The sequence below is a fragment of the Diceros bicornis genome, chromosome 33 (assembly GCF_020826845.1).
Source record: "Diceros bicornis minor isolate mBicDic1 chromosome 33, mDicBic1.mat.cur, whole genome shotgun sequence".
In the NCBI taxonomy this organism is placed as follows: domain Eukaryota; kingdom Metazoa; phylum Chordata; class Mammalia; order Perissodactyla; family Rhinocerotidae; genus Diceros; species Diceros bicornis.
The window spans coordinates 19464854-19486405 of record NC_080772.1 but is presented as its reverse complement, the minus strand read 5'-3'; the positions used below and the strand labels follow the sequence as shown (position 1 = coordinate 19486405).

At 36.9% G+C, this 21552-nt stretch overlaps 1 protein-coding gene and 1 non-coding gene across 7 annotated transcripts in view; both read right to left on the bottom strand.

The window, feature by feature from the left end:
- Positions 1–21552, bottom strand: part of CSPP1 (centrosome and spindle pole associated protein 1) — a 233987-nt gene that overhangs the window by 110702 nt on the left and 101733 nt on the right. The window lies entirely within an intron of this gene.
- Positions 13143–13275, bottom strand: LOC131396687 (small nucleolar RNA SNORA31). The gene has a single exon (XR_009216618.1). It is a non-coding gene; the product is annotated as a small nucleolar RNA SNORA31 (small nucleolar RNA).

The following is a 21552-nucleotide window of genomic DNA, read 5'->3' as shown; positions in this document are numbered from 1 at the left end:
AATTATTGTCCACACTAAGTTCAATTTTATTTATCAAGAGTATTTGCTTTCTATTATTGCTGCAAATAGTATCTCTAATAACTGTCTTAAAAGACAAGTGATACCTTCTGAGTTATTCAAAATTTATTAATTTAAGGTTTAGTCAACATAAAATACTAACTTTTTCATTCTTATTTTTGTCATCTGGTACCAACATTTGATGGCATTAGAGGTAGTCACAGAAATAAAATTAAGAACTGTATGGAATAATTTAAATATTGTTTGTTTTAAATAATAATTTTTAATAATATTTTCTATACTACTTTAAACTATGCATTAACAAGGGCATCTCAATTGACTTAATGAGCTAAGAGACATGGTGAGACTTACTTATTCAGATCAGTTGTCTTCTGATGGTTCCAGTGGCAAGTAAAGCATTAGTGTCATCTTAGGGTCATTTGAAGTGATGTCACTTCAAGTACAACATCAGTGACTCTAAGACAGTTAACATTATGCTTCAGAACTACATCAATTAGAAGTATTTGGTTTCTATAGTGGTTGTGGGTTAAATAAAATATTTAAAACTAAAGTATATAATCTTTTTAATATTAATTTATCTTCTAACATAGCATACTCATAATAAATACTTTATAAAACAAATTACCATGGAACACTTAGTTTCTTCTTTTCATTATTATATTACCATGAGAAGGCATTATATAAAAATAATCAAATGACAAATTATAGGAAATAATAATAGGCCTTTCCATAAGTAGGTGACTTATCAAGAGATGTGACTACTTAAATTGAGAATATTGTACTCAAACTTCAGTTATAAAGGTGTTATTTCAAAGGACTCATTTGACTTGTACAAACTGAACAAAACAGGTAGAACGTCTGGGATTTAGTTTGTAATAGGAGAAACCTAAGATTACATATGCCAAAAGGAATGGTAATTAAAAGTACAACTAAAAGTTAGTAAAAACATCCACAACTTTCTTATGTCTATCTTCCAAAATCATTACATGAACCATAATTTTTTAGCATAGTCTAAACTCTAGAGATTCTCTACAATGTCAAATTCTGCTGTTGCTTCCTTTCTGATATTTTTTTTAAATTACAACCATGTAATCTTTTTCTTCCTTATAATTCTTTTCCAAATTTCCATGAGCATAATTGTATTTAAAATGAATGTTTAAAAATCATACCAAACAATTTCTAATAACAAGAGTAAAATCTCTTACTTTGGTAATCTATAATCTTTTTGCTTGCAGACTTCCAAAATAATGACTGGAACATGAAAGATAAAATAAATCTAGTGCATTTTGGAGCCTGAAATGCTGATCAATGGAATTTTGATATAAGAGTGAGAGATATCACCTAGAAATGGTGAGTAAAAACAGCTAGGAACTACGGACACTGAAAACAGATTCCTGGAGTACCCAAAGTTTAGAAGTGAGGAAGCCAAAAAGGAACCAGAAAAAAAGAGTGAAAAGGAATGTGCTGGGAGTCCTCAGCCACCCCCAGGTTTGGTGATTCATTAGAATGATGCAAAAGTCATTATACTCTCAATTATGGTTTATTACAGTGAAAGCATACAAAGCAAAGTTAGAAAACGGAAAAGGCACACGGGGCAAAGTCCAGAGGAAACCAGGTGATAACTTCCAAGAGGTCTTCCCAGTGGAATCACACAGGACATGCTTAATACCTTAAATGAGATAAGAATCTAGCACAGCATCTGGCACATAGTAAGCACTCAACATAGGTTTTCTGGTAGTAGTAGCAGCAACAGTAACAACAGCATTAGCAGCCATAGTTGGAAGAGTAGCACAGTGGGCTTTAATATGATTTTTATTGACCCTTCAAATGCTAGGATCCTCCTTAATTTCAATTATCTTCATGGTTTCTCTTGTCAAATGTACAAGGTATCAGTACATGTAAGTTTTCTGGCAAATCCCAAAAAACCTACTCATTTTGAGCACTTTCCATTGGGGAAAGCAAAGAAAACTTTCTCCCATAGGTCCAATTTTTTTAAATTGGGGAATAATATACAGACAGCAAAGAGCACAATCTTATGCACATTGCTCAATGAACTTGTACATGTGTATGCACTCTTGTAACCACAACCCAGATCTCCAGTGTCTCAGAAGGCACACTTACACCCCTTCCCCATCAACACCCCCTCACAGAGTTTACAAGGAGACTTCTATCAATGTAGATTGTATTAGATCTGTTCTTCAACCTCAAAAAGAATCATACAGGTAGTAATCTTTCACATCTCACTTCTTTCACTCAATATTACATCTGTGAGATTCAGCCACGTAGTTGTATGCAGCAGTGGTTCATTTTTTTCATATATTTTTCCCCTGTATGAATACACCACAATTTTTTTTATCCATTCTACTGTTGATAGACATTTGAGCTGTTTCCTTCTGTTTTTGGGGGAGAGGAGCTATTATGAACAAAGCTCTACTGACATTCTTGTACATGTCTTTTGGTGAATACATGCATGTATTTCTCTTGGCTATACTCCTAGGAGTGGAATTGTTGGGTCACAGGATAAGGTCACAGGGTTTAGTAGACACTGCTGGTTTTTCAAAGTTGTACCATTATACATTCCCACCAGCAATGAATGAGTCCAGGTGATCCACATCCTTGCCCACTCTTGGTATCGTAAGTCCTTTAAATATTAGACACTATATTTGTGTGCAGAGGTGTCTCACTGCAGTTTCAATTTGCATTTTCCTAATGATGACTGATGCTTAGCACCTTTTCAAATGCATTTGGATTTCCTCTTTTGTGAAATGCCTATCCAAGTCTTTTGCCCATTTTTAAAATTGGATTGTCTTTTTCCTACTGATGTGTAGATGTTATATATATGTGCATACATATACACATATACATATGGCTGCCTTTTCGCATTCTTAATTATGTCTTTTGATGAACAGTTCTTAATTTTAATGAAGTCCATTTAATCAAACTTCTCTTTTGTTAGTTCTTTTCATGTCCTATTTAAGTAATCTTCATTCACCTCCAAGGCCTCGAAAGCATTCTCCTATGTTTTCTCTAAAAGCTTTATAGTGTTAGGTTTTACATTTAGGTTAATGATTTTTCTTGAGTTAACATTGTATGTAGTGTGAGATATGGGTTAAGGTTTCTCTTTGTTTGGTATGGATATTTTGTCTAACTGATCCAGCACCATTTATTGGAAAGACCATCCTTTTTCCCCACCGAACTGCAGAGGTGCCTATGTTACAAATCACGTCTGTATATAAGTGGGTTTGTTTCTATGCTTTCTATTGTGTTCCAACGGTCTATTTGTCTAACCTCATACCAAACTAAACTGTCTTAAATACTATAATTTTATACTAAGTCTTTATATATAACACTTTAAGTTCTCCAACTTTGTTCCTTTTCTTCAAGACTGTCGTGGTTATCCAGGTTCTTTTTCTTTCCTTACAAATCAGTTTATCAAGAAGTTTGCCAGTGCTGCACTGAATCTACAGATATTTGAGAGAAGTTGACATCTTAATGATACTGAATCTTATAATCCATGAAAATGGTATCTCTCTCCATTTATTTAGGTTTCTTTAAATGATCTCAGTTAAGTTTTGTATAGGTCTTACTCACTCATATTTTGTTAGATTTATTCCTAAGTATTTGAAATTTCCAATATGGCTGTAAATGATATTTTTTTCAATCTCTCCTTCCGACAGTTTGTTGCTAGTATATAGAAATACAATTGGTTTGTATAGCCTTGTATCTGGTGACCATGTGAAAATGACTACTAATTCTAATAGTCAGTGGATTCTTCTGGATTTTCCACCTAAACAATCATACAATCTGTGAATAATGACACTTTTACTTCTTCCTTTCCGCACTTTATACCTTTTTCCTTGCCTTATTGCGCTGATTAGTTCTTCTAGTAAAACGCTAAGCGACAACAACAAAAAAAGTAGTGATAGAAGGCAACCTTGTGTTGTTCCCAAACTCAAGGAAAAAGCAATCAATGTTTTACCATTAAGTATGATGGTAGATGTAGGGCTTTTTGTAGCTACATTTCATCAGAATTAAGGAAATTGCCTTCTATTCCTATATTGCTGAGCATTTTTATCACAATGGTACTGAATTTTATCAAATGCTTTTCCTACATTTATTGATAATTGTATGACTTTTCCCTTTATTAATATGATGAATTACACTAAATGACTTCTAAATATTAAATGAATCTTGCATTCTTAGAATAAACCCCATTTGGTCACGGTACAGCAGGACCTTAAAGATTAGCAAGCAAGCTGAAACCATGCAGCAATCTTAAAAACCAATGGGAAAATTATGATTGTTCTGTGAACTTCATGAACTTTTATCAGAACATTAACAACTCCCTTACTATTGGTTATAAACATACAGGGGAATTTAAAAACAGCAAAACTAATAATAATTTAGTACACTGAAATTTAAAACATTAGAAACACTGAGAACTAAAACATTTTATTTCTTTGTAAAACACTTATCAAGAGTAACCTGAACACTGTTTGACTTCTTGTTGTATAGCTTATAGTATGTGGCAAGCATCTATCTTTTTTATGCTTTGGCAACCCTGATAATGTTGAGAGACTTCTAATCCATGAACACAGAATGTCTCTCCATTTATTCAAACATTCTTTAATTTCTCTCAGCCACGTTTTGTGGTTTTCTGCATATAAGTCTTGCACTTTGTTAAATTTAGTCAAGTATTTTACTCTGTTGCTATGATGAATGGAATTTACTTAATATCATTTTGAGAATGTTCATTGCTAATATATAGAAATACAATTAATTTTTGTACATTGATCTTCATATCTTGTGAACTTGCTGAACTCATTTATTCTAATGCATTTTTGTAGACTCTTTAGGATTTTCTACAAACACAATCATGTCATCTGCAAATAAGGACAGTTTTACCACTTCTTTCCAACTTTGATGCCTTTTATTTATTTTATGCCCTCATCCCTCTGGCTAGAACCTTCAGTTCAATGTTGAATAGAAGTGCTAAGAGCAGACATCCTTTGTCTTGTTCCTGCTCTTAAGAGGAAAGCATCCAGTCATAACCATTACATATAATGTTGGCTATTGGTTTTTCCATAGATGCCCTTCTTCAGGATTAAAAGATCTCTTCTAATCTTAATTTGTTGACACTTTTTATCCTGAATGGGTATTAGATTTTGTCAAATGCTCTTTCTGCATCTATTGAGATTATCACATACTTTTTGACCTTAACTCTATTAATCTGGTATGTATATTAAATTAATTAATTTTGAGATGTTAAAACTAAACTTGCGATAAGGTGACATCAGCATCATGGCGGAGTGAGCTTTCCCGTGAACTCTTCCCCCGACAAGATACAACAAAAGGAACAGTCACAGACCAACAACGGAATCCCAGACAGTGAAAAGCTAGAGCAGAGGGATCCACACCGCCGCACATCTGAGAGAAGAACGTGCTGGGTCCCCGGAGGAAGTGGGGAGAGGTAAGGAGAACTCCTCTCCCTCCCCATCAGATCAGCGATCCCGGTCCGCGCGGCTCCCAGAGAGGGGGGAGGGGCGGCCCTCGGCGGGAAACCGTGGTTCTTCGGGATCTCTCAGCCAGTGCGAAACTCCAGCACAGAGGACTCAGAGGAGCCACAGGGCTACCATCAACATCTGAGCACCCCAGAGAGCGGATAAAGAGGGGCAAACGAGAAGCCTCCCACGTCAGGGACCCAGAGGGCAAAAGAGAGAGCTCCCCCCTGCCCGGAAACCGGACTCTGCAGCTCAACCGACCAGACCAGACCAAGTGATCCGCGGCAGACCTGATCAAACGACTGGACCCGTGGATCGCAGCGGGAAAACAAAACTGCAGATCGCAGCAGAAAAACCGGGGCAGAGCGCAGGGGGCTTAGACTACACAGCCCTTTACCACCAGACAGTGGCGGCAGGTGGAAATTGCAACCAGAGATTTCCAGGATGAGGAAAAACAAAACCAACACAGGAACCACAATGCAAAAATATATGAAATCACCAGACCAGAAACAAAAGAACAAGCACCCAGAAATCAACCCCGAAGACACAGAAATACATAAACTAAATGACAGAGATTTCAAAATAGCTATCATAAAAACGATCAACGAAATACGAGACAACACAGACAAACAATTCAATGAGATTAGGAGTTTCTTCACAAAAGAGATTGAAATCATAAAGAAAAACCAATCAGTGCTGATGGAGATGAAGAACACAATGGAGGAGATAAAGGAGAATCTGGACTCTCTAAAGAACAGAGCTGACAATATGGAGGAAAGAATTAGCACCTTAGAGGATAGGAATACAGATATACTCCAGATGGAAGAGGAGAGAGAACTAAGACTAAAAAGAAATGAAGAAAGACTCCGAGAAATATCTGACTCTATCAGAAAATGTAACATAAGAATTATAGGTATTCCTGAGGGAGAGGAGAGGGAAAGAGGAACAGAGAGCCTATTCAAGGAAATAATAGCTGAGAATTTCCCAATTCTGGGGAAGGAGCAGGAAATACCAGTAAGCGAAGCCAACAGGACACCTATATATATTAACAGACAAAGGCCTTCACCACGACACCTAGTGGTAAGGCTAGCCAGGGTCAACGACAAAGAAACAATATTAAGGGCAGCTAGACAAAAACAAAAAATAACGTACAAAGGAACTCCCATCAGGCTCTCAGCGGACTTCTCAACAGAAACTTTACAGGCTAGAAGAGACTGGAATGATATATTCAAAATACTGAAAGACAAAAACTTTCAGCCAAGAATACTCTATCCAGCAAAAATATCCTTCAAATATGATGGAGAAATAGTAACTCTCCCAGATAAACAAAACCTAAGGGAGTTCATGGCCACAAGACCCCCACTACAAGAAATACTCAACAAGACCCTCAGGCCTGAAAAAAAGAAGAGAAAGGGAACACAAAGCTTGGAGGAAGGAGAAAAGTAGGTAGACAAACTCAGAAAAATAGTAGATCTTTACTGGAATAGGTTAGCAACCACTTAAATACTAAATTCAAAGATCAAAGGAAGAAATTCACCAAAAATAAATTTAACCTCATCACTGTAAACACACAGCCACAACACAAGACAGAATAAGGTATAACAAGAAAAACTTAGAAGGGGAAGAGAAAAGTGACTGAATTGACTTAGTATAAGGAAATAGGAGGCCATCAGATAATGGACTATCTCATACACAATATTTTTTGCCCAAACCTCAAGGTAACCACTAAACAAATAATCAAAACAAAACCACATATGATAAACAAAGAGAAAACTAGAAGAGTCATAAGACAGAACAACCAAACTGAATTGGCAGTCCAAAACAAATGGGACAAGAAACAAAGGAAATGCAAAAGAACCAGAAAATAAGTGACAAAACAGCAACATTAAGCCCTCATATATCAATAATTACCCTAAATGTAAATGGATTGAACTCTCCAATCAAAAGATACAGAGTGGCAGGATGGATTAAAAAGCAAGACCCAACAATATGCTGCCTTCAGGAAACACATCTTAGCACTAAAGACAAGCACAGGCTCAGAGTGAAAGGATGGACGAAAATACTCCAAGCTAATGCAAACAAAAGAAAGCAGGTGTTGCCATACTCATATCAGACAAGTAGACTTCAAGATAAAACAGGTTAAGAAAGACAAAGAAGGGAAATATATAATGATAAAAGGGACACTCCATCAAGAAGACATATCACTTATAAATATATATGCACCCAACATAGGAGTACCAATGTACATAAAGCAACTATTAACAAACCTAAAAGGAGAAATCAACAACAACACAATAATAGTAGGGGATCTTAACACCCCACTTACAGCAATGGATAGATCATCCAGACAAAAAGTCAATAAAGAAATAGTAGACTTAAATGAAAAACTGGACGAGATGGACCTAGTAGACATATACAGAGCACTCCATCCAAAAACAGCTGACTACACATTCTTCTCAAGCGCGCATGGAACATTCTCTAGGATAGACCATATGTTGGGAAACAAAGCAAGCCTCAATAAATTTAAGAAGATTGAAATCATAACAAGCATCTTTTCAGACCATAAGGCTATGAAACTGGAAATGAACCAGGAAAAAAAAACTGGGAAAGTGACAAAAATGTGGAGATTAAACAACATGCTACTGAACAACCAATGGATCATTGATGAAATTAAAGGAGAAATCAAAAACTATCTGGAAACAAACAAAAATGATAATATGGCATATCAAACCATATGGGATGCAGCAAAAGCGGTCCTGAGAGGGAAACTCATAGCGATACAAGCCCACCTTAACAAACAAGAAAAAGCCCTAATAGGCAACCTTAAATTACACCTAACAGAACTAGAAAAAGAAGAACAAACAAAGCCCAAAGCCAGCAGAAGGAGAGAAATAATAAAAAACAGAGCAGAAATAAATGAAATTGAGACCAAAAAAACAGTAGAAAGGATTAATGAAACAAAGAGTTGGTTCTTCGAGAAGTTAAACAAAATCGACAAACCCTTAGCCAGGCTTACTAAGAAAAAAAGAGAAAAGGCTCAAGTAAATAAAATTAGAAATGAAAGAGGAGAAATTACAACGGATACCATGGAAATACAGAGGATTATAAGAGAATACTATGAGAAATTATATGCCAACAAATTGGACAATCTAGAAGAAATGGATAAATTCTTAGACTTATACAACCTCCCAAAATTGAACCAAGAAGAAATGGAGAATCTGAATAGACCAATCACAAGTAAAGATATTGAAATAGTAATCAAAAACCTCCCAAAAAATAAAAGTCCAGGACCAGATGGCTTCTCCAGTGAATTTTACCAAACATTCAAAGAAGATTTAATACCCATCCTTCTCAAACTATTCCAAAAAATAGAGGAAGATGGAACACTTCCTAAATCATTCTGCGAGGCCAACATCACCCTGATACCAAACCAGACAAAGACAGTACAAAGAAAGAAAATTACAGGCCAATATCGCTGATGAACATTGATGCAAAAATCCTCAACAAAATATTGGCAAACCGAATACAATACATTAAAAAGATCATACACCATGATCAAGTGGGATTTATACCAGGGACGCAGGAATGGTTCAACATCCGCAAATCAATCAACGTGATACATCACATCAACAAAACAAAGAATAAAAACCACATGATCATCTCAATAGACGCAGAGAAGGCATTTGACAAGATACAACATCCATTTATGATAAAAACTCTCAATAAAATGGGAATAGAAGGAAAGTACCTCAACATAATAAAGGTCATATATGACAAACCCACAGCCAACATCATACTCAACAGGGAAAGACTGAAAGCCATTCCTCTGAGAACAGGAACGAGGCAGCGCTGCCCACTCTCACCACTCCTGTTCAACATAGTACTGGAGGTTTTGGCCAGAGCAATTAGGCAAGAAAAAGGAATAAAAGGAATCCAAATAGGTAACGAAGAAGTGAAACTCTCACTATCTGCAGATGACATGATTGTATATATAGAAAACCCTAAAGAATCTGTTGGAAAACTATTAGAAACAATCAACAACTACAGCAAAGTTGCAGGGTACAAAATCAATCTACAAAAATCAGTTGCATTTCTGTATGCTAATAATGAACTAACAGAAAGAGAGCTCAAAAAGATAATACCATTTACAACTGCATCAAAAAGAATAAAATACCTAGGAATAAATCTTACCAAGGAGGAAGGACCTATACAATCAGAACTACAAGACATTATTGAAAGAAATCCATGATGACACAAAGAAATGGAAAGATATCCCATGCACGTGGATTGAAAGAATAAACATAGTTAAAATCTCTATATTACCTAAAGCAATCTACAGATTCAATGCAATCCCAATCAGAATCCCAATGACATTCTTCACAGAAATAGAAAAAAGAATACTAAAATTTATATGGGGCAAAAAAAGACCCCGAATAGCTAAAGAAATCCTAAAGAAAAAGAACAAAGCAGGAGGCATCACAATCCCTGACTTCAAAACATACTACAAAGCAATAGTAATCAAAACAGCATGGTACTGGTACAAAAACAGACACACAGATCAATGGAACAGAATTGAAAGCCCAGAAATAAAACCACACATATACGGACAGCTAATTTTCGACAAAGGTGCTAAGAACATGCAATGGAGAAAGGAAAGTCTCTTCAATAAATGGTGTTGGGAAAACTGGACAGCCACATGCAAAAGAATGAAAGTGGACCATGTGCTATCGCCATTCACAAAAATTAACTCAAAATGGATCAAAGACCTGAAGGTGAGACCTGAAACTATAAAACTCATAGAAGAAAATATAGGCAACACACTATTTGACATTGGTTTTAAAGGAATCTTTTCGGATGACATGCCTACCCAGACTAGGGAAACTAAAGAAAAAATAAACAAGTGGGACTTTATCAGATTAAAGAGCTTTTATAAGACAAATGAAACCAGAATCAAGATGAACAGACAACCAACCAGCTGGGAGAGAATATTTGCAAAACATACATCTGACAAGGGGTTGATCTCCATAATATATAAAGAACTCACACAATTGAACAACAAAAAAACAAACAACCCGATCAAAAAATGGGCAGAGGAAATGAACAGACACTTCTTCAAGGAAGATATACAGATGGCCAATAGGCACATGAAAAGATGCTCAACATCACTAATCATCAGGGAAATGCAAATCAAAACAACACTAAGATACCACCTCACGCCCGTTAGAATGGCTATAATCACCAAGACAAAAAACAACAAATGTTGGAGAGGATGTGCAGAAACAGGAACCCTCATACACAGCTGGTGGGAATGCAAATTGGTGCAGCCTCTATGGAAAACGGTATGGAGATTCCTCAAAGAATTAAAAATAGAGATGCCCTATGATCCAGCCATCCCACTACTGGGAATCTATCCAACGCACCTGAAATCAACAATCCAAAGAGGCTTATGCACCCCTATGTTCATTGCAGCATTATTCACCATAGCTAAGAAGTGGAAGCAACCTAAGTGCCCCTCGACTGACGATTGGATTAAGAAAATGTGGTATATATATACAATGGAATACTACTCAGCCATAAAAAAAGACGAAATCGTCCCATTTGCAACAACATGGATGGGCCTGGAGCGTATTATGTTAAGTGAAATAAGCCAGAAAGAGAAAGACAAACACTGTATGATCTCACTCATATGTGGAATATAAACCAACACATGGACAGAGAAAACTGGACTGTGGTTACCAGGGGCAGTGGGGGTGGGGGGAGGGGGGTGGGGGGAGGGGGGTGGGGGGTGGGCACAAGGGGTGAAGGGAGTCATATATATGGTGATGGACAAACAAAAATGTACAACCCAAAATTTCACAATGTTAGAAACCATTAAAACATCAATTAAAAAAAAAAAAAAACTAAACTTGCATTCCTGTGATAAATCTCACTTGGCCAGGGCGTATACACATTTTTATATGTTGTTAGATTTAATTTGCCAATACTTTGTTGAGGATTTCTACATCTATATTTATGAGGGATAAATGGTCTGTAGTTTTCTTGTGAAAACTTCATCTGGCTTTGATATCAAGATAATACTAATCTCACAAAATGTGCTGCGAAGTGTGCCCTTCTCTTTCTTTTTTTAAGTTTATGAAGGAATAGTATTATTTCTTCCTTACATGTTTGGTAGAATTCATCAACAAAGCCATCCAGATCTGGGCTTTTCTTTGTGAAAGATTTTTAATGAAGATTTCGATTTCTTTACATGTTATATAGGTCTAGTCAAATTTCCTATTTCTTCTTGAAGCAATTTCAGTAATTTGGGTCTTTCTAGGAATTTGTCCATTTTGTCTAAGATGTCTAACTTGTTGGCATAACAACACACAATATTAGATAAACAAGTCAGCAAACACTAAAGATTTATTAGTGTTAGTCAGCTCTGTGAAATTCTACTTGCATTTAATTTTTAGCACTATTTCTACCCTACCTGTAAAGAAATTCAATAAAAGAAATGATTTCAATAGTGATTGTGATAGTTAATTTTATGTGTCCAAGTTGGCTGGGCCACAATGCTCAGATTATTTGGTCAAACATTATTATAGATGTTTCTATGAGGATGTTTTCTGGATAAGATTAACATTTAAATCAAAACTTTGATAAAGCAGATTGCCCTCCATAATGTGGGCAGGCCTACTCCACCTTTGTTAACAGAACAAAGACTGACCTTCCCAGGCAAGAAGGAATTCTGCCAGTAGACAGTCTTCACACACGAACTGCAACATCAGCTCTTCCCTGGGTTACCAGCTTTCCAGCCTACTCTGCAGATTTTGGACTTGCAAGCCTCCATAATCACATGAGCCATTTCCTTAAAATAAATAAATCTCCCTCCCTCCTTCTCTCTCTCTCTCTATATATATATTTATGTATGTATGTATGTATGTATACATACTATTGGTTCTGTTTCTCTGGAGAACCATAACAAATACAGTGACTTTTTTTAAATTGCTGGATTTGAACTAAGATTTTCCTAAACTTAACCCACTATCTTTTTCTTCTCATCAAATTAAAAATGAGATTGTGCTTGAAAAATAATTTTAAAAATTTTTCAAACTCCTAAAATTTTATTAAATAAGTTATTGAAAATATTAATCAATTTCTTCTATGAATTTAGTTTTTCAAAATATATTTCAAAATTACCACACTTAAAAAAGCCAACCTCTTCTCCAAGAGGCATACTGACTCAGTGAATCTTCTTTAACATTTACTGAGCACCACCCATGTGCCAGGTACTCTGCTAGGACTTGGGAAGATAAAGAGATATAAATCCCTGCCCAAAGGAACAGCATCTAGACAGTAAACAAGTAAGCAAATAATGTAACACAGTAAGTGCTTTTTAATACCTTCCTTAACCTACTGCAATGCTGCAAGTACCAATCAGTTTGGTACACAATGAATTTTCCCTTCACCCATGGATGAAGGCTAGTTTTTAACAGTTTTGTGCCAGGTCTAGGTTGCTTTTTTTTCTTTAACTCAAATTTTAGACTCTCTTGAAATAAAACAGGCTCTTCACTGTTTATAACATTATTTCTGAGTTGCAAAACCTCTCTCTCCACGTTTTCCCCTGTGTTAACCCTGTCTTCTTCCTCTATTTCCCCATTCAATCTTGGCTGCCACAATCAGACAGACATAAAGGGCCAGGACACTTTTTTCTTGCATCTGTGGTGGAAACCTTAGCAGCAGACAGTAACTGCTCCAGGTCTGTCAACAGATGCATTAGGTTGTTTTTTAATCTCAGGAGGTCATAGTGATACCGAACGTCTTAATCTCAAGTTTGTGTGCCTGATGCTTGGCAGCATCAGCTCATCCTCATCCACTCTCATCTCTGGCCCGGCCCCTGTAATGGCCTCCTTGCTGAGCACCTGGACTGCCCGGGGCTGCCCAAGCCATTGCCCACACAGCCGCCAGAGATCACCTGCCAATCACCCTCGACTGAAAACGGCTGGGTGGTTCCAGCAAACACACCGCCTTCCTAGGCCTTTCCTTCCTTGCTGTTTTCTTGAAAATCACTTTCCAATCCAATCCTCCTGCATCCCCACAGCTGCCACCCTGGCCCAGATCTGACTTCTCTCACTTGGAATGACAGCTTTGGTCTCCCATTCTCCCCTCTGTCCCCTGGCTCATGTGGTTCTCCATGCACCCCTCTGCCCCATGCCCTTGGCCTCAGTCTCAGCCTCAGTCCAGCACAGTAAGTCCATCACTGAGACATCAGCGCCTGGAAATGGAGAAAGGTTTATTCGAATTGGCCAAAATGAGAAGGCAGGAGGATAGGTTCTCTCAAATCCCCCTTAACAAGAGAAAAAAAGCAGGGGGTTTTATGGAGCTAAAAGGCTCTGCAGGAGGAGTTTCTGAGAAACAAAGGGGTAAGCCGTTTCTTTCACTCCAAATAAGCCCCCGGGCAATCTGATGTCTGGGTGTCAATGATAGCAGGAGGCTGGTTACCTGGTGATTCTAACTTCCTTGAAGGCATTCTCTTTCTTCTGTAAAACAAGCTCATAAATCCTTGTGACTCATGAGTCACCCTTCAGGTTAAACAAGAAAATAGCAAATTGACAAGATTAACTTCTTTTCATCTATGTCTGTGCTGGGAACAAGGTCAAAGGTCTTACTGAATATTTACAGTAACTCTCAGGTACCCAATTTCAATGGTCATGTTCTTATACTATAAATCATAAAAGTAGTATCTTCAAATGCAAAAGAGGATCTACACTACCATATATAGAGAAAGAAGAGAGGGTTATATACACGTGTGCACAGTCTAGTCATGAAATGATATACACGAAATTGCTTAACAAGAGAAGCTGGAGGACAAGGTTGGGAGGGTGTGAGATAACAGAAAAAAATATATATATACACACACATATAGGTCTCTGCTCCCAGTTCCTGGCACAGAGTTTCTGAGACCCTTGTAATTTTCCAAGTGATAAGAACATTAGGAGCATCTCTTGTTTGAATATTTATCTTTGATCCTGTCCCTGACACAGGGCTCCTAAAACCCTTGTAAATTCCTAAGTGATAAGAGCACTAGGAGCATATTTTGTTCTATTTAAGTGACTGAGTGGGCTCTTGGATGAGGGCTGGTCACTGGAAAGACCAATCCGTGATTATAAGCTTGGAATTTTCAGCCCTGCCTCTCATTCTCTTGAGAAGGGAGAAGGGCTGAAAGTGGAGTTTATGATCTATCATACCTACGTGATGAAGCTTCCATAAAATCCCAAAGGTACAACGAGCTTCCAAGTTGGTGAACACATGGAGTTGCTGAGAGAGTGGCTCACCTGGAGAGGGCACAGAAGCTCCACACCCCTTTCCACATATCTTGCTCTCTGCATCTCTTCTATCTGAATGTTCATCTGTATCTTTTATCATATTCTTTAATAAACTGGTAAATGTAAGTGTTTCCTCAGTTCTGTGAGCCACTCTAGCAAATTAATCGAACTCGAGAGGGTCATTAGCACCTCTGATCTACAGCCAGTTGGGCAGAAGCAGAGGTGATAACCTGGGCTTGCAACTGGTGTCTAAAGTGAGAGGGGGAGGTAGTTTTGTAGGACTGAACTCTTAACCTGTGGACTCTGACACTATCCCTGGGTAGACAGCATCAGAATTGAGTTAAATGGGAGGACACCCAGGTGGTGTCCGAGAATTGCCTGTTGGTGTGAGGAAAAACCTCCACGTATTTGGTGACCAGAAGTGAAGTGTTCCATGTAAAAGTAAAAGAGACACACAGGAAAGAAAGACATAGTAGGAAAGAACTGGGTTTTTCCCCTACACAGGAAGGAAAAAAACGCTAAGTTTTTCCTTTTCAGAGGGTCACAAATTTTCATGCTATATACTTCTGTACTCTTTACAATTGTTTTGCTGTGTGCATGTTTTTTTAATTTCTTTAATGGGAAATACACAAACACAAAAACTTCAGAGTAATGCCTCTATCCTCATCATCGAGACAGGAACTATGTTTCAAAAGCAGCGCAGAAAATTTGCGGATTTTGGGTTGAAACGAAAAAATGTTGAAAGTACTGGCTGCATTATTTCATCTATTAAAAATGTCTTCCAGGATATGAAGCATCAAAATCAAAGGGATAATGATGCTCAACCTCTCTATAGGAAAATGCTCAACTTCTCTAAGGAAGAGAAAGAAAGAGGAAATGATTTTTGACTGAGGTATGACAGACTAAATTAAAAAGATTAATGGAAGTATTTCTCAACAGTAATGGTTATGAGGCATGAAAATTAGTTTGTAAGCAAAGTCAAAGAACTTCTTTAATAAAAGAACCACAAATATTATGTGTAACAATGGTTTAGAGAGATAGAAGACATCATTTGCTTTTACAGATCATTTTCAGCTGACTCTCTCATAATTTCATTAAATCTGAGTTATTCTAATAAACTTCTTACCAAGGACATCATTTCATCAGCTTATATGGACTAAACCATGTACATTCTATGTATTATAATGAATTTGGCTAGTCTCTGTCTCTGGTTCCTGGGAGGTAACTTCTAAATCCTTAGAATTTTCTGAGTGATGAAAGTGTCTCTGTTATTCATGGTAGGTCCATACAACCATCCCTGATAATTTATATTAATAAGATGACTAACGGTGAGCCCCTAGTTTACACTAAAGAGATGACGCAAATGGGGACTAGACACACCAGAAAGATCAACCACGTGATTAGAGAGTTGAACCTTTGAGACATCTGACATCAGCCTCACCGTAGGGGAAAGTATGGAGTCTGGAGACTGAGCTACATGGGCAACAATTCAGTCATGCCTACACAATGAAACCCCATTAAAAACTCTAGACTCCAAAACTCAGATAAGCATCCCGGTTGGCAATACTCTATATTGTTACATATTGATATGCTGGGAGGGTGACAACATCCCTGAAGCTGATAGAAACTTCACTTTTGGACCCTCCCAAACCAGGCCCTATGCATCTCTCCCTTTGGCTGGTTCCAATTTGTATCTTTTTGCTATAATAAAACTTTAATAATAAGTATAGCACTTTCCTGAGTTTTGTGAGTCATTCTAGTGAATTATCAAACTAGAAAGGGTAGTGGAAAACCCCATATTTGTAGCCAGCTGGTAAGAAGTGAGGATGACCTGTGGACCCCCAAACTTGCAGCTAGTGTCTGAGGTAAAAGAAGTCTTGTGAAGCACTGTGTCCCTAATCTGTGAAGTTTGGTCCAACTCTGGGTAGTTGGTGTCAGAAGTCACTGTAATGCTCCTCAAATCCTTTTGTGAAAGGATGCTGGAAGAATGAGCCACACAGATAAGCATTACCCATGAATATCATCAGTATCTAACAGAAATGAATTTACAAAATCATAAAAATGTAGTGTTATATGATAGTTGTACTGTGAACTATCAATAGATTGTTTTCATTGGCTAAAACGAATATTGCCAGTTTATATAACATTGATAGCTACTACGCTTGATTACTCATTCAAAGTATGGAGTCAGAGAGCTTTAATTCAATATGTAATCTCCCAACTTGATGTTTATTAAACCAGTTTGTTTTATAATTCCTAGAAGAGACCACTTAAGGAAAACTCTCTGTTGGCAAATTATTTTTCATGTTTCCTAGTGTCAAAAATTACATATTTCGCCTAATTTTAAGGCTGCAATTATCCAAGCAAGAAGTCAATAACTGAATGTGGATACAGTGCCAAATTATATATTATTCTTTAATATGACTCAATGTGCATCAAAAATAATTAATTATTGCTTCAGTTGGCAATAAAAGAAACATTCCATAAATATTAAATTCTACACACCCAAGAGAACTGTTTATTTTTACAATGGGGACCTTCATTCATTCATTCAAAATATCTTCTCTAAGCACCAAAGTGCCAGGCACTGTGCTAGGCAGTAAATATAGCAAGGCAGGCAAGTTGGCATGCCATTGCAGTACAAGAGAGAGGTGAACAAGTTCAAAACTATTCTTCAAGGGGAGAACCAGTGCCATAGGAACACAAGGCAGGAATGGTCAACACAATTTGGTAAAAGTAATAAAAGGGTAAAATTAACATACAGGAAACAAGAAGCCATTGAAAGGTTTGAAGCAAGGCTAACATGATCAGATTTGTTTTTTGGAAGGATATCACAACTGGACTTGTGTAATTACTTGCCATGGGATCTAAAAGGAACAGAGGAGTCAAGAATGAGTAAGCAGCCAGGTCACTGGATCACAAAAACATCTGAGAGGAGTAAAGTTAATTTTGTACATGTTGATTTTGGCCCGTGACATCCAAGTACAGATGTCGAAGAGAAAATTAGATATATGGGTCTGGAGTTCAAAAAAGAAATTGAAGTTGGGATAAAGATTTAGGAGTCATGAACAAGGTGATGGAAAATAAAGCCCTGTGAGTGGATAAGGTCATTGAGGGAGTGTATGAAATGAAAAGAGGGCCTATGACAGAGCCGTAAGGGACATCAATTAAGGAAAAGATAAAGGTCACTGTCTGTAAGTTAGACTTAAAACTTTCCAACATTTGTGAATGTAAAAATCAAAGAATAATTCTTAAATCTTAACATAATTCTCAAAAATCAAAAATAGACTTGTAAGGGCCGGCCCCGCAGTTTAGCGGTTAAGTGCGTGCGCCACGCTGCTGGCGGCCCGGGGTTCGGATCCCGGGCGCGCACCGACGCGCCACTTCTCCAGCCATGCTGAGGCCGCGTCCCACATACAGCAACTAGAAGGATGTGCAGCTATGACATACAACTATCTACTGGAGCCTTGGGGGAAAAATAAATAAAACTAAAAAAAAAAAAATAGACTTGTAAAAAGAAGTCAGGAAATTAATATTTATTGTCCACCAATTATGTGCCAGTCATCTCTTCATAAGTAGTCAATTACTGCCACAATAACCTTTTAAGATAAATGCCAATTCTTAAGATGAGGAAACAAAGAGATTAAATAACTTGTGCCAGGTCACAAAGGCATGACAGCTACAGTTCAAATCAACTTGTAATCGCAGAATTTCAAAGTGCTTCTGTCTACCTTGGTGCTTGAGAGAACCTACTACTAAAGTTTTAAAAAATTATCTCTTGGAATAATCAAATTTTCGATTCATAAAAATTTAGGGCTAGAAGATAAACCAACTTCTTTATGTTACAGATAAAGAAACTGAGGGCCTTAGAGAATCTGAACGGAACAATCACAAGAGATTGAAACAGTAATCAAAAACCTGCCAAGAAAGAAAAGTCCAGGACCAGACGGCTTCTCTGGTGAATTCTACCAAACATTCAAAGAAGATTTAATACTTTTCCTTCTCAAACTCTTCCAAAAAATTAAAGAGGAGGGGACACTTCCTAACTCATTTTACAACGCCAACATTACCCTGATACCAAAACCAAACAAGGACAACATAAAAAAGAAAATTACAGGCTAATATCACTGATGAACATAGGCACAAAAATCCTCCATAAAATCAAAGCAAATCAATCAACATGATACACCACATTAACAAAACAAAGAATAAAAATCACATGATCATCTGAATAGATGCAAGAAAGCATTTAACATGATCCAACATCCATTTATGATTAAAAAAACTCTCAATAAAATGGGTACAGAAGGAAAGTATCTCAACATAATGAAGACCATACATGACAAGCCCACAGTCAACACCACACTCAACGGTGAAAAACTGAAAGCTATTCCTCTAAGAACAGGAACAAGAAAAGAATGTCCACTCTCACCAATCTTATTCAACATAGTATTGGAAGTCTTAGCCAGAGAAATTAGGCAATAAAAAGAAATAAAAGGCATCCAAATTGGAAAGGAAGAAGTAAAATTGTCACTATTTGCGGATGACATGATTCTATACATAGAAAACCCTAAAGAATCCACCAAAAAACTATTAGAAATAATTAACAAATACAGTCAAGTTGCAGGGTAAAAAATCAACATGCAAAAATCAGTTGCATTTCTACACACTAATAATGAACCAGCAGAAAGAGAACTCAAGAATACAATCCCATTTACAACTGCAACAAAAATAATAAAATACCTAGGAATAAATTTAACCAAGGAAGTAAAACACCTACACAGTGAAAGAAATTGAAGAAGACATAAAGAAATGGAAAGATATTCCATGCTCACTGACCGGAAGAATTAATCTAGTTAAAATGTCTATATTACCTAAAGCAATCTAAAGATTCAATGCACTCCCAATCAGAATCCCAATGACATTTTTCACAGAAATAGAACAAAGAATCCTATAATTTATATGGAACAACTAAAGACCTCGAATAGCCAAAGCAATTCTGAGAAAAAAGAACAAAGCTGGAGGCATCACACCCCCTGACTTCAAAATACACTACAAAGCCATAGTAATCAAAACAGCAAAGTACTGGTACAAAAACAGACACACAGATCAATGGAACAGAATTGAAAGCCCAGAAATAAAACCACACATCTATGGACAGCTAATCTTCACCAGAGGACGCAAGAAGATACAATGAAGAAAGGAAAGTCTCTTCAATAAATGGTGTTGGGAAAACTGGACAGCCACACGCAAAAGAATGAAAGTAGACCATTATCTTACACCATACACAAAAATTAACTCAAAATGGATTAAAGACTTGAATGTAAGATTTGAAACCATAAAAATCCTAGAAGAAAACACAGGCAGTACATTCTTTGACATCAGTCTTAGCATTATCTTTTTGAATACCATGTCTCCTCAGGCAAGGAAAACAAAAGAAAAAATAAACAAATTGGACTACATCAAACTAAAAAGGTTCTGCATGGCAAAGGAACCACCAACAAAATGAAAAGACAACTCACCAACTGGGAGAAAATATTTGCAAATTATATATCCAACAAGAGGTTAATTTCCAAAATATATAAAGAACTCATACAACTCAACAACAAAACAACAAAAACCCAATCAAAAAACGGGCAAAAGATACGAACGGACATTTCTCCAAAGAAGAAATACAGATGGCCAACAGGCACATGAAAAGATGTTCAACATCACTAATTATTAAGGAAATGCAAATCAAAACTACAATGAGATATCACCTCATACCCATCTGAATGGCCATTATTTAAAATGACAAGAAAAAACAAGTGTTGGAGAGGATGTGGAGAAAAGGGAAGCCTCATACACTGCTGGTGGGAATGCAAACTGGTGTAGCCACTATGGAAAACAGTACGCAGATTTCTCAAAAAATTAAAAATAGAAATACCATACGATCTAGATGAATATCCCAGTTCTGGATATTTATTCAAAGAACACCAAAACACTAATTCGAAAAGATATATGCATCCCTATGTTCACTGCAGCATTATTCACAATAGCCAAGAGGTGGAAGCAACCCAAGTGTCCATCAACAGATGAATGGATAAAGGAGATGGGATATATATACACACAATGGAATACTACTCAGCCATAAAAAAACACAAAATCATGCCATTTACGACAAAATAGATGGACCTTGAGAGTTTTATGCTAAGCAAGGTAAGTCAGACAAAGAAAGACAAACACCATATGATTTCACCCATATGAGGAAGATAAACAAACAAACACATAGATAAGAACAGACTGATGGTTACCAGAAGGGAAGGGGGTTGGGGGAAAGCAAAAGGGGTAAAGGGGTACATATGTATGGTGATGGGTGGAAACTAGACTTTTGGTGGTGAGCACAATGCAATCTATACAGAAGCTGAAATACAATAATGTACACCTGAAATTAACACAATGTTATAAACCAATGTGACCTCAATAAAATAATTTTAAAAAAGGAAAGAAATTGAAGGCATTCAAGATTAAGGAACTTAACCAAAATATAATACTTAAGCTCACTAAAGGTGTATATTAACCAATAATTTGTAATAGAATCAGAATTGAATTTTTTATCTATATAGCTCATACTAAAAGTATGGCATTCACTTGGAGCTATTTTTCTTATAGAGACAAAGAGCCCACTAACTATTCAGTCTCTTGGCCAACATCCCCTTGTACCCAGTGGCATACAAAGGCAAAGCAGT